This window comes from Schistocerca gregaria, chromosome 3, assembly GCF_023897955.1.
Source record: "Schistocerca gregaria isolate iqSchGreg1 chromosome 3, iqSchGreg1.2, whole genome shotgun sequence".
NCBI lineage: Eukaryota > Metazoa > Arthropoda > Insecta > Orthoptera > Acrididae > Schistocerca > Schistocerca gregaria.
The window spans coordinates 423,813,578-423,828,336 of NC_064922.1; the positions used below are offsets into that span (position 1 = coordinate 423,813,578).

At 43.3% G+C, this 14,759-nt stretch overlaps 1 protein-coding gene across 1 annotated transcript in view; it reads right to left on the reverse strand.

The window, feature by feature from the left end:
• LOC126354769 (UPF0489 protein C5orf22 homolog) overlaps nucleotides 1-14,759 on the reverse strand; it is a 1,899,147-nt gene that overhangs the window by 1,396,305 nt on the left and 488,083 nt on the right. The gene's annotated exons all lie outside the window — the stretch shown is intronic.

Below are 14,759 nucleotides of genomic sequence, written 5' to 3' on the forward strand. Positions count from 1 at the left end.
ACAAAACCAAACGTTTAGACATTGCATTGACTGTCATTGAGCGGTGCTACAACGACGGTGATGATTTCTTAAGCCAAACTGTTACGGGCGATGAAACATGAGTGGCCTACGTCACACCAGAATCAAAGGAACAGTCCATGGAAGTTGAGCAAGGGCATCGTTTGGCTGCAAGACAATGCCCGTCCGCATGTGGCGAACCAGACCAAAGATCTCATCACATCTTCTCGATGGGAAACTCTAGATCATCCTCCGTACAGCTCCGATCCTGTGCCCAGTGACTGCCATCTGTCCCTGCACTTGAAGAAACACTTGGGCGGCCAGCGTCTTCAAGACGATGACGAAGTCAAAACAGTGGTGATGCAGTGGTTAACACGTCAGGTGGCATACTTCTATGAGGAGGGTATTGAAAAACTGGTACAACGTTATGACAAGTGCTTCAATATTGACCGAAATTATGTAGAACAGTAGATTAAGGTACAGGCTTTCATGTAAAAAAATGAGATATCTTAGCACGTCTTTTTTAAATTTCAAAACGGTACTTATTTAAAAAAACACGCCTCGTAGTTACCATGTTGCTAATGGTGTTTTCCTCATTCCGAAAAGATACTGCCTATCAAAAGTGTCAGTATCTTAAAAAACCAAACTAATACTATCCGATACACTTTCATGAATCACAGTCTTAGATTTGGTTGGGCGTGAAGTTTGCAGAATTGTTACATAGTATGTATTACATTGGAGTGCCGTTGTAAAGTACATGACATGTATTCGCAGTTGCCAATATGGTCAACCATCAACTGTATATTGGAATGAAGACGGGGAAAGTTTGTGCCGGACCGAGATAAGCAGGAAATCCGGTTTCGTGTCCCGGTCCAACACAAATTTTCATTGTTGTCATTCCATTATACAGCTGATGGTTCTCCATCTTGACAACTACGAATACGTTTCATGTAATGGCAGTATAGGTTGGCAGGCTCCTAAACTCATCCGAAATAAGCTGTGAAAACCACAGCTGCGACGAGGTGCCCAAAACATACCTGCACCCAGATCTCGGGCTTCCAGCCGGGTGGTAACTTTGAGATACCGCGGCGTTTCGAAGTATGTCATTCCCATCGCCATCTTAATTCGTCACGAGACGATGAATATAACACTCGACGAAACGTTCTACATCGTAATGCTGTTATCCTGATGCAAATTCAAGAATATTGTAACCTCAATAAATATATTAGTAAATAATCACAGCAGTGCTGTATTACTTTACAAGTTGTGTGGGTACCGCTTAAACCACAGTGTGGAATCTTGCGAGATAGGGAGCTAACCAGACCTGGAGGAAATATGAGCGACACGTTAACCAACGTTGGAGCACGGCCTTGACTGCGTTTGGACAACCGGGGCAATTCCCAGGGATCCGACGACAAAGGGTACATAGCACACAAAGGAACAAATAAGGAAAAATTAAAACAGACAGTCTGAAATAAGTGAAGCACCCAGAGAGGTAGGAGGAAAATAAAACTTAACGGGTTGAGAACGTATGTCATGTTACTTCAGTGTTCACAAAACCGAGTACTGTAAGCCCACTTATCAGTATATTGTTACACACCCTCTGCCCTGGATGGAAGCTCTGATCCGGTTGAGAGGGGTGACGTAAACCGTTGTATCCTCTCCTCAGGCCAGGTAACACAGTGTTGTCGCAACTAGTCCTTTTACCCAGGACACTGGGACTGGGGCAAATTTGACGTTCAAGCTAGTGCCACACATGTTCTACCGGGGACAGCTATGGGGCTCTTGCTGGCCACGAGTACACTTACCCTCACGTTCCTATGCAGTCCACAATTGGACCATTGTCACATCTAAATGTCCGACACATATTCGTATTTCACAATTCGACCAGCTGGCCAAATGGGGAGCCACAATGAGGCCCCTTTCAAACTGCCAGGTGCAGAGTATGCGGCATCTCTGTGTCATTCACCGTGATCACTCAGCAGCCGGCACTCTTCACCTCAGTAGTATACCCTTAAACACGGGTAACGCCAGTGCATTGTATTGGCCATTCTACTTGTCACTGCAACTCTTATCATTTAAATACCCGTCCCCCGCCTCCTACGGGGTCTACATGTACAAAGTCACATATGCTCGTTGCTTTATTTTTTTTTTTTTGTCGGGAATTATGGAAAGGAAAGAGTACTGAAATGGAACAACGAAGAGCAGTCTTTCACTATACTGAAATAGTCAACGCTGATTCCGTAAGTTCTTAAGGTCACACTTATATCTCATCCAAAGTTAATCAGCCGGTACTTTCGCGAAACGGTCCCTAAAATACTCCTCAATGGTACCCAACTACCATACCAAAAAACAGGGAAGAACTGGGAAGAACTGGGAAGAACAAACAGTCACAGCTTGCCGGAAATCGCTCTCCTCCCTACATGCAATTCAAAAATTTAGAAAAATATTTCCAACCCATGTTAAACAAAAATTAGTCCAAACACTAGTCTTGCCTAATCTTTACTACTGCGATGTAGTTCAACACGGCACGAATAGTGAAAATTCTAGATGCCTCGAGCTAGTGATAAATGCTTGCGTCAGATACGTGTGCAATATTCGGTTGTATGATCATATCAGTCCTTCATACTCCCAGCTAGGTTGGATACGCCCACATAAGGCACGCGATCTCCACACGATGTGCTTACTTCATCGATTTCTTAGCCACTGGTGCCCTCAATACTTATCTTCTCACATTAAACATCTATCATCATTCCACAATCGCAATACCAGATCGGATACGTCTATCATCTTGGCTGTACCTTTACATAACACAAAATCTTTCTCCGTGTCATTCTCCATCTCAGCCATACGACTATGGAACGCACTCCCCTGTGATCTGCGTCTTATCCAGAACTACTCAACATTCAAGAGGGAACTCAAAACTTACATATTAGGGACGGTATAGCCACCATTGTTGTGCCCCTAACATCTCTTTCTTTCTTCTCTCCATCACAGCTTCGAATTTTACCATTCTTTTTCTCTTCCTCTAACCTATCTACCTCTTATATATCTCTTTCACCCCATTCTATCGTCTTATGTCTCTGCTCGATGAGAATAACTCACAAGCTGCAAGAATATAACGAGAAAATTCCCAACTAACTGACATTCACAAAAGAAATGTATGTTTACTTTCATATACTTAGTCACTATTATTATTATTATTATTATTATTATCATTATTATTATCATTATTATCGTTGATTGTTATAATTATTTTTATTGTTATAACTATCATTGTACTACTGTTATAATCTCAATTTTTTTTCGTTTGACATCAATACTGCATAATACGTTAAATGTTCTTAATGTTATTTAGTAACTGTAACTCGTTCAATCTGAGTATGCCTGGTTAGGTGTAAGAGAGGGCCTGAAGGCCCTAGTCTTGCCAGGTAAAATAAATGCATAAATAAATAAAATAAATAAATAAATATATACGAATCAGTTCGTAGTAAAAATATTTCTGTTACTGATATATGTACAGTATTTAACAATCATTTTCTGAGCATTGCTGGTGAATTAAATAAAAATTTAGTTTCTACAGAGAATCGTGTAACTTTCTTGGCAAGTGCCTTTCCCAGGTTGATATCGAAACACTCCTCTGTGATAGAGACAAGGGGGAGATTGAGTCAATAATTAAATCACTGAAGACTAAAGACTCTCGTGGGTATGCTGGAGTGCCTAGCAAAATATTAAAGTACTGTTCTGACCATGTTACGCCTGTATTTAGCCATATTTGTAATTTTTCCTTCAGGAATCGTCAGTTTCCTGAACGATTAAAGTACTCAGTAGTAAAGCCACTTTATAAAAAGGGGAAAAAGGTTGATTTAGACAATTTTAGACCTATTTCTACGCTATCAGTGTTCGCTAAAGATAATGAAAACGCTGTATATGTAAGGATAACTGATCATTTTATATCATACGATTTGCTATCAAATGTACAGTTCGGCTTTGGAAGTCGTTTAACAACTGAAAATGCTATATTCTCTTTTAACTGTAAGGTACTGGATGGGCTAAACAAAAGATTTCGAACGCTAGGCATTTTCTTTTATTTAACTAATATGTTTGAGGGTGTTGATCACCAAATATTGCTCCAAAAGTTGGACCATTACGGAATACGAGGAGTAGCTCACAATTGGTTCATCTCTTGCTTTAGCAACAAACAGCAAAAGGTCATTCTTGACAATGTTGAAAATGGCTGTGATGTGGGGTCTGAGTGGGGTACTGTCAAGTGGGGGGTGCCCCAGGGATCAGTGTTGGGACCACTCCTGTTCCTTATTTATACAAATAATATGCCCTCTAGTATTACAGTTAATTCCAAAATATTTCTGTTTGGTAATGACACTAGCTTGATGGTAAAGGATGTTGTGTGCAACATTGGCTTGGTTTCAAATAGTGTAGTTCATGACATAAATTCATGGCTCGTAGAAAATAAAGTAGCACTAAATCACATTAAGTCTCAGTTTTTACAGTTTCTAACACACTATTCAACAAAACCTGACGTTTTAATTTCACAGAATGGGCATATGATTAGTTAAAGTGAACAGTTCAAATTTCTAGCTGTTCTTATAGATAGTGAACTGTTGTGGAAAGCGCACATTCAGGATCTTGTTCAAAGACTTAATACTGCCATTTTTACTATTCGAAAGGTATCTGAAGTGATTGGTCGTTCGACACGATAATTAGTCTACTTTGCTAATTTTCATTTACTTATGTCGTATAGTATTATATTTTGGTGTAACTCTTCCCACTCTAAAAGGATATTTTTTGCTCAGAAAGAGGCGGTGCCGGCAATAAGTGGTGTAAGTTCACGAACCTCTTGTCGACCCCTGTTCACGAGTCTGGGTATTTTGACATTTGCCTCTCAATAAATATATTCCTTACTGTCATTTCTTGTTAACCATATTAGCTTATTCCCAAGAATAAGCAACTTTCATTCAGTTAATATTCGGCAGAAATCAAATCCGCATTTGGATGGGACTTCCTTAACTCTTGTGTAGAAAGGTGTGCAGCATACTGCTGCATCCATTTTCGCTAAGCTACCATTCGAATTCAGAAATCTTAGCAGTAATCCAAACGCTTTCCAATCGAAACTGAAGAGTTTTCTCATGGGTCACTCCTCCTATTCTGTCGGGGTGTTCCTTGAAAAATTAAGCTGATTCTTGTTGTACTGTTGATTACGTTTACTTAAACTTATGGACTGACTTTTTTCGGGTTCATAAACATTTAATTTTATCTGTTATTACTTTTATGTTGTAATTTCATGTACCGACACGTTCCATGACCTTGGAGATTTGCTCCTCAATTTGGTCCTACGGAAGGTGACGTCTAAATAAAAAATAAATAAAATAAATCATTTACTTTCTTTACTCATGACAAGAAACGATCTGCATTTGGACTCGAACGTCAATAGATAGATCGAAAAGACCTAGATGTGAGCAAATGTTGTGGTCAAGGCTCTAGTGAAGAATCCATCACGACGGTCGTATACATAGAGAGTGAAAGGAAATCAAGTCACTATTTAAATTTAGTCCTAAAAATCGTTACACAGGCCAATGAAGAAACGTTTCTGCATTTCTAAACAGCTGAGAACTTCTGAAAAATGTTTTCACCACATAAAGCTGCGTTGGTAGGATTTAAAAACTTGTTCCGTGAATATTTTCTAGGTAATGCTAAAGACACTAAAGCTAACGATCTCTACAAATGCAATGCTAGGGAGACGAGAGGCCAAGTATATATGCTAGCACTGTCACTGAGGCTGAGGCTGAGGATACGAACTCCACTGGCACAAAGACGATAAAGCTTATCCGCTTAATTTAATACTACGACAGCAGAAATAATTTCAAATGGCATTTCATTCGGCTAAAGTCGAAACTTTTTTAATTCCCTGTGATTTAAATGGCGAATTAATTTCCTGACAACAAAATTTGAATGCATAATCAGTTTCCAAGGCATAATTAATTCTTGTAAAATGCATTATTTCTCATAATATATTCAACAAAAACATGTATTTCAAGATGCCATGGTGATACGTTCGGCTTGCGAACACAATCTGCTCGAGCGAATGCAAAATGCCCATGGTATGGAAGCTTCGGAGGGGAATGAATAATTTGCAATACTCCGATATTTCCTGTCATTACAAGATTTACAAAATTCGTGCTTTTGCAACAACAACTGCATCAGGAACGCTGTGATAAAAAGTCTGGATGACTGGTTTTGCAAAGTGTAATCATTTTGAAAATAACTGCAATATTAAAGATCTCCATGTAAATTACACATATACGGCTGAGAGATTATTATTTTTTTTTTTTTTTTTTGCAATTTGACTCCCGTGTCAGGAACTGGCAGAACTCTGATGTATGTTGCTGACTTACCTTCTAACTGCTATCGTTGCCCCGTGCTCTTCCTGCAGTTCACGGATTCATTAATCTTTTGCTAGCTGTTGACGTACACGCTCATGTTGCTAACTAATCGTCCCGTCTCAAACTGATGCTAAGCAACGGCATGGGTTGCAGTGGCACTTGTATTGTTGACAGCTTCGTCTCGTAACGATCTGTTTACTCTTAGATCATATGCGTAAAATAATCACCGCATAATTCAAGAGGTCTGGCAATAGCACCAGGTTGTACGTATGCAAGGGCATCGGAGGGATGCCGAGGACAAGGCACACGAAGAAAGAATGAAACCAATAGAGAAACAGCAAAATAGAAAATATAGTAAAATCGACAAGTCAAATGAAGTGTTTTGCTATGTTGAAATTATGAAAGATGGTTCTTGAAATATTCTAGGAGGTACGATCTGCGAATCATTTTCCTTCGTTACATGGGTCCAGTGGAATAATGAAGGATGACATACTGAACACGTGCTATGGGCGTAATTTCCTTGACGACTTGGTTTTGTCATAGTCTAAGAAAATGAAGAAGGGCGAAGAAAACAAGAAGTAGAAAGGGGAAGCAGGAAAGGTAATAAAAAGAAGAAGAAGAAGAAAGAAAGAAAGAAAGAAAGAAAAGGATTTGAAGGCACTGAAATGGCAAGAGGGCTGAGATGTACAGAATTTGGATAAAAATATGGAATTACCATGCGAAATGCATGCTTGAACATAAATTCAGATGCTAGCTACGTTTACGCTGTTGTATTTGACGACGATTGGCACCCATGACTCGTTCACAACACGTTCCAAGTGTCGGTAGTGGTCGAACAGTTTTCTGTGTATCTGTGAGTGCAATGAGTTAGAACACGGGCAAGTTGTTGTTGCTCGTAAGTTGGTGGTAGTGTAACTTTTGTATCCCGCCTGGAAGGAGGCGCGTGGGTCTGCTCCTTAAAACTGAAAGGTTGGCCGAATGCAGGACGTGAGTAGGAGAAGGAAAAGGTGAAAATCTCTCGGCACTGCCGTGTGAACTAAAATCACCTTTAATTAACTTCGCGTGCATCTAGTGGTTCGCCCACTGTGAAATAGAAACAATGTCGTCTCCTCGGAATCAAAACTGGCTCGTAGAGCTCCACAGCGCCGGCTAGGGGGCGCTGTCGTCAGTGTGTGTCATAGTGCCAACTTAAGAACTTGAACCTGCACCGTGGCATCGTAGCTATCGATACCACAGTAACCAGTGTTTGCCATTTCAAGAGGCAGCGTATTGAACTGAATGTTACACTTGTGCAGCCTGTCAACACCAAAACAACATGAAGGGAACTCCATTAGTAGGGAATAGAAGGACGAACTGGAATTCCAGACCATCTCATCAGTGATGGAAATGCCCTAACAGGAATACGTGGTGCCGAAGACATAAAACGTAGACGGAGCAATCAATGAAAGAAAGTCTTTTGGTCGGATGAGTCTTCTTTCACAGTGTTTCTAACTTCTAGCAAGTTTACGTTCCAAGAGTAAAACATGGGGGAGGGGGGGGGGGGGGGTTGGCGATGATTTGGTAGGTCATATCTTGGTATTCCATGTGCCCCATTATTACTCTGCAAGATCGGATTACTGCCAAGGACTATGTGACCATTTTGGCTGATCAGGTCCATCCCATGGTACAATGTTTATTGCCCTATGATGACGCTGTGTTCCAAGATGACTGTGCCCCTATTCATACAGATCACGTCGCCCAGGGCTGGGTTTATGAGCAAGAGGATGAAATTTCGTTGTTCCCCGGCCGTTACAGACACCAGATCTCAAAATTATTAACTGTTTGTGGTCTACATTGGAGAGTTGGGTGTGTCGTCGCTATCCGCTTCCATCATAGTTACGTGAAGTTGTCACCATTTTTCAGGAAGAATAATATAAGATTCCGCTGAGAACCGTACAGAATCTATATCTACGTGTTCCGGGACGACTGGAAGCTGTTTCGAATACCAACCCTTTCCGTACACCGTATTAGGCATGGTGATGTGTTGTGACCGTGGTGTTCCCATATTTTTGTCGATCCTCACTACGAAGGTAATCACGAGGATGTTCTGATTGGTAGCAGACACTGAAAAAAGGAGCTGGCCAGAGAAAATATCAGTCACCCTCACACTGATCACCTTGGAACGCTGTGGATGGTGTAGAGCTGGTAGCAGGCGCCCATGTGACCCTCAGCTGCTGACGTAAGGCAAGAGTAGTGAAAATGACAGTTTGCTGTAAAGAATCAGTGGAAAAAGATGGGTTGTCGTGGAGACGTGACGGAATTTAAGTAAGAAGCTCATCTGTTTGGACGTGCATATGACCACACGGTGAATGAAGAGGCCTAATTTGTTGGTCTGTCAAAGCGGACTTCTCCGTGTATCTACAACGAACGGCATACCACTCGCAGGCATTAACACGGCTTGAGAAGAGTGGTCACAGAATGATCTTAATGTCAGGGTCCATAGGCGAGTGTCGCACCTTATTTCCCCAGCGAGCAGTGTGAAGGAAACTGCATACAGTGCACATACGGAGTCGAGCAACTCGCTAAAGCCCATATCCCATGGCGTCTCATAAATCTGCACATTTTCGATGAGTCAAACAACACAGTAATTCGGCAGTAGCTGACTGGAGGTGTATAGTGGGTCCGCCAAGTTGTGAGTTTCAAATGAGGAAAGACGTCGAGTGCACCAATGGCCAAGTGAGGCGTTTTAACCTTCAGTGTGTTCAGGTCGGAGGTATTTCCGTGATGTCTTGGGGATGATTTCGTACCAAGACTTGGTCTCACTCATTCATGTTATAATGAAGATGAATAATGAGGTTTTTTCGACGCTCTCGTTGACCAAGTGTTGCCCTGTCTTGTACATGGTGGGAAAACTACAATCCTTCAGCCGCAGTTGTGGGTTCTTTCATTAGTCTTGGAGATGGCCCAACAGAACTACAATATATAAAACATTAGTTTAATTTATTACGAGAATCAGAAGGAAATGTACTTAACTTTGTAAAATCCATCGCCATGGGAATGAGCAAAGCACCATTTGATGCACACAATTGCAGACTCTTCTCTTGAAGCACAGGTGCAACATTTACAAAGTACAGTTTCATCTGAGGCTTGAACAGCGCTAGTGTCCTAACTAGATGGAGCTGACTGCTTCTTCGCTCACGCACTGGTTCTGAACAAGTTCATGCTCGGCTCTATATCGACCTTCGTGCGATGTGGCTACGGTGCTGAGAGAGAGGGTGTGTCTTCAGGAGTGCCTCCAGTTCGTCGTTGCGGGGACTGCAGCGAGACTTCATAAACAGCTGTGGTATCCATGTGTATTGACGACTTCGTTGTGGCACCGACAGTCTTTGGGCGATACCACAGTGAGTATGCTCAGGACACAACAGTCTTCCAATATAATGGCAACAGTCACACTCACAGGGCAGCATGCATGCTTTCGTGCTCTGACGATCACTCAGGCATACTATCGCATCTCAGTCGGTTAACCTACACGATGTCAATGCTATAGGCAATGCCTGGAACTACACTACCGGCCATTAAAATTGCTACACCACGAAGACGGCGTCCTACAGACGCGAAATTTAACCGACACGAAGAAGATGCTGTGATATGCAAATGATTAGCTTTTCAGAGCATTCACACAAGACTGGCGCCGGTGGCGACGCCTACAACGTGCTAACATGATGAAAGTTTCCAACCGATAAGTCATACACAAACAGCAGTTGACCGGCGTTGCGTCGTAAAACGTTGTTGTGATGTCTCGTGTAAGGAGGAGAAATGCGTACCATCACGTTTCCGACTTTGATAAAGGTCGGATTGTAGCCTATCGCGATTGCGGTTTATCGTATCGCGACATTGCTGCTCGCGTTGGTCGAGTTCCAATGACTGTTAGCAGAACATGTAATCGGTAGGTTCAGGAGGGTAATACGGAACGCCGTGTTGGATCCCAACGGCCTCGTATCACTAGCAGTCGAGATGACAGGCATCTTATTCCCATGGCTGTAACGGGTCGTGCAGCCACGTCTCGATCCCTGAGTCAACAGATGGGAACGCTTGCAAGACAACAACCATCTGCACGGACAGTTCGACGACGTTTGCAGCAGCATGGACTATCAGCTCGGAGACCATGGCTGCGGTTACCCTTGACGTTGCATCACAGACAGGAGCGCCTGCGATGGTGTACTCAACGACGAACCTGAGTGCACGAATGGCAAAACGTCATTTTTTCGGATGAATCCAGGTTCTGTTTACAGCATCATGATGGTCGCATCCGTGTTTGGCGACATCGCGGTGAACGCACATTAGAAGCGTGTATTCGTCGTCAACCATACTGGCGTATCACCCGCCGTGATTGTATGGGGTGTCATTGGTTACACGTCTCGGTCACCTCTTGTTCGCATTGACGGCACTTTGAACAGTGGACGTTACATTTCAGATGTGTTACGACCCGTGGCTCTACCCTTCATTCGATCCCTGCGAAACCCTAAATCTCATCAGGATAATGCACAACCGCTTGTTGCAAGTCCTGTACGGGCCTTCCTGGATACATAACATGTTCGACAGCTGTCCTGGCCAGCACGTTCTCCAGATCTCTCACCAATTGAAAACGTCTGGTCAATGGTGGCCGAGCAACTGGCTCGTCACAATAAGCCAGTCATTACTCTTGATGAACTGTGGTATCGGGTTGTAGCTGCATGGGCAGCTGTACCTGTATACGCCATCCAAGCTTTGTTTGACTCAATGCCCAGGCGTATCAAGGCCGTTATTACGGCCATTGGTGGTTGTTTTGGGTACTGATTTCTCAGCATCTATGCACCCAAATTGCATGAAAATGTAATCACATGTCAGCTCTAGTATATTTGTCCAATGAATACCCGTTTATCATCTGCATTTCTTCTTGTTGTAGCAATTTTAATAGCCAGCAGTGTATTTTCGAGATACACAAGGTACTACCAGAGGCAAATGGTCAACGCCATTTAGATAAAAGCACGGGAATACTTCAATTCTGCAAAGATTGGAATGTTAGGAGACTTCTAAACGTGTGCATTTGCAGTTCTTATAGCGTTATATTGTCGTAGTTTCCTGAAGCGAGAATATTTCTGGGTCTGCTGTTTGGGAACCCTCGCACCGGTATTTGTTCCTATCTGCTTATTGAATGAAACCCAAAGAAGTCCCGTACTTATGCTTTGCAGGCAGTAGGCTGCCGGTAGCACCTGGAGACTGCACACAGCACCGCGGCTTGTCCACGACAGGCGTTCGCTGCTACCGGCAATGACAGGCCGGGCGGCGGGCTCGCCTTTTGCAGGCCGTCAGACTGGTTCTCTCGCAACAACAACGGCAGCGCAATCGCCTGCCGTGGTAACGCAAGCTTCTCGGTAATCACTCCGTTACGTCACTGTTAGCCGCGAGCTTTGGCGAGGCGCGAGCGCAGGAAACAGCCGACCCGATTACTGTCGGCGGTGGCGGTGGCTGTGACCGCGGGTTCGGCCGGCCGGCTTTCAACCTCTGTTGCACCCAATGTGGGATTCCAGTGCCTCGTCACCATTGCGAAGTTACTGAAAAGTTAGCTAACTTAAAGCATCGGGGTACGTCTTCCTCTAATCGAGAAATGATAGTGAAGCTTTGGTTCGATTTACAGCTTTTAGCCTCCAAACTTCCATTCATGATTAAAGTAGCTATTCATTGATGCCTCAGGACGTGTCTTACAAACCCGGTCAGGTCTTAGGGTCCAATTGTGACATAAATTTCATTTCTTCCTAATTCGCTTCAGTACATCTTCATTAGTTAAAGATCATTGTTCAAATGGTTCAAATAGCTCTGAGCACTATGGCACATAACGTCTGAGATCATCAGTCCCCTAGAACTTATAACTACTTAAACCTAACTAATCTAAGGATATCACACACATCCGTGCCCGAGGCAGGATTCGAAACTGCGACCGTAGCTGTCGCGCGGTTCCAGAATGAAGCGCTTTGAACCGATGGTCCACAGCGGCTGGCGAAGATCATTTTGCAGACTCATCTCAGCTGTTGTTTACATATATTTGTTACATTTAATTCCACACGACTAGCATGTTTCGGCCTCACAGGTCATTCTCTATCGAAGTGCACCATGTCGTAGCACAACTGATTATCTACCAGTGGGTGTGGCAGTATGAAAGCGAGCACATTTACGTGAAAGCGTCAGATTTAAAACAGAATGTATACTGAACACAGTAACAGTAGTCACAGAAAGTTTTTTTCGCATTCATAGGCAAGATATGTACTTTCTTTCATTGTTCCCAATGAATGCATTACGCCCATGTGGTGTAGTGAGGCCCTCGTGTTGTTGCTACGATATAATTTCTGTCAAGTGGTGTTGTGAGCGGTGAAACATGTGTTTTTGCCTTTGCATTTTAAGATCTTAGGAGTGATATGAAATATTGCCAAGGACTGTGACCGTGAAGATGATCTTATTCTCTGTATGTGTTTTCGTGTTGTATCTTTTTCGCCGTTATTGAGTGCTTTAATGTGCGAATTATAGAGCTGCTACAGCAATTTGCGTTATTTCCGTTTCTTGCTTGTATTTAAATTTAGAGAGTTACAGTTATACTATCCTATTGACCAGATGCAGAATGCTGCCATTTTTTGGGCTTTGGGGTGACAGGCTGTGTTGTGGATGCTATATGTGTTTGGTAACTTTCAGATTAAATACAAATTGGTGTCTTTTATTCACTAGCGGAAAAGTGCTCCTAATGGAATACAAAAAAGCTAATAGGCTGCTGTTTTAAAAGACGCTGACCGAAAATGAGTGTACCAGCTGACTCATTCTACTTTCCTCAGAACCTTTAAAAATTTTACCAAAAGTTTTGGCATGTGAACATATTCGTGCTCTTTTTAACAAGCAACTCACTTATCTCTCCCACAAACTCCCTTACCTGCAACTCGCTCACACCCATTAGTTCTTCACTGTAAGTCGTTCATCCCTGTCCACTTCCACTTGCCCATTCTCACTCACTTATTCAGCCCAACTCATTGTCTTTGTGTCTCTCTCTAAATGTCACTACCTCCTGTCTCTCAGCCATAGTCCCATTCGTTCTGTCCTCTGCTATTTCCTCCTCTCACTGTCACTATCTCCCTCTTGCTCTCTCTTATTGCTAATATCTCATTCATGCATTCCCACAGCTGCTGCCTCTTTGCACAGTCACTATCTCTCTCTTCCTTCTTGACATTGTCATAAACGCTCTCTCTCATTTTCACCGGCTCTAACTCACTTACATTTTCTCCTTCTCTTCATTCCTTTCCCACTGGAACCGTCTCCCTGACACTTTTCCCAGCACTGTTTTGTCACTGTCAACTATGTTCCACAGCCACTGTGTCTTTCTCTTTCTCTCTCACTGCTATTGTCTCCTTGCCGCGCGGAGTGGCCGCGCGGTTTAGGGCGCGATGTCACGGATTGCGCCCGCCCCTCCCATCTCCTCTCCCCCCCCCCCCCCCCCTCCGCCGGCCGGCGGTTCGACTCCTCCTAGTTAAAATAGTGTGTAAGTCTAGGCACCGAAGACATCAGCAGTTTGGTCCCACACACATATTGTCGCCTTCGCTCTTTCTATACCACAACCACTACCTGTGGTCGTCCAGTATTTATTACATTCCTTTCTCTTCACAATTTTCATTGTCTACTTCTGACTCTGTATAAAAAACGCTAATAAGTTGGCATACCAAACTTTTTGGGAGAAGTTTTAAATATATTGAGGAAGACAGAATGAGGCAGCGTGTAACCCATATTTCAGTCAGAGTCCTTTAAACATGATCATATTAACCTCTTTTGTGCTCGCATAGGAGCATTTGTCCGCAGGTTCTCTTCTTTATCGCGTCACACGAAAAGAACTTTATGGGTAAGTAAAACTTTTAATAGTTTATTTAGGTGAAATTGAAATAATGCAGAACTAATTTTACTCCTCAGACCCGGGCTTAGATGCACAAATTCCTCATCAGCTTTAGTACTATAACACTGTCCGCCAGGTTAGCCATGCGGTCTAACGCACTGCTTTCCGGGCGGGAAGGCGTGCCGGTTCCCGGCGCGAATGCGCCCGGCGGATTAGTGTCGAGGTCCGGTGTGCCGGCCAGTCTGTGGATTGTTTTTAAGGCGGTTTTCCATCTGCCTCGGCGAATGCGGGCTGGTTCCCCTAATTCCGCCTCAGTAACACTATGTCGGCGACCGCTGCGCAAACACTTTCTCCGTGTACGCGTAGGTCATAATTACTCTACCACGCAAACATTGGAGCTACACTCGTCTGGTGTGAGACGTTCACGGGGCCGGGGGGGAGATATCCACTGGGGCCGAACCGCTCAATAAACCCGGGTT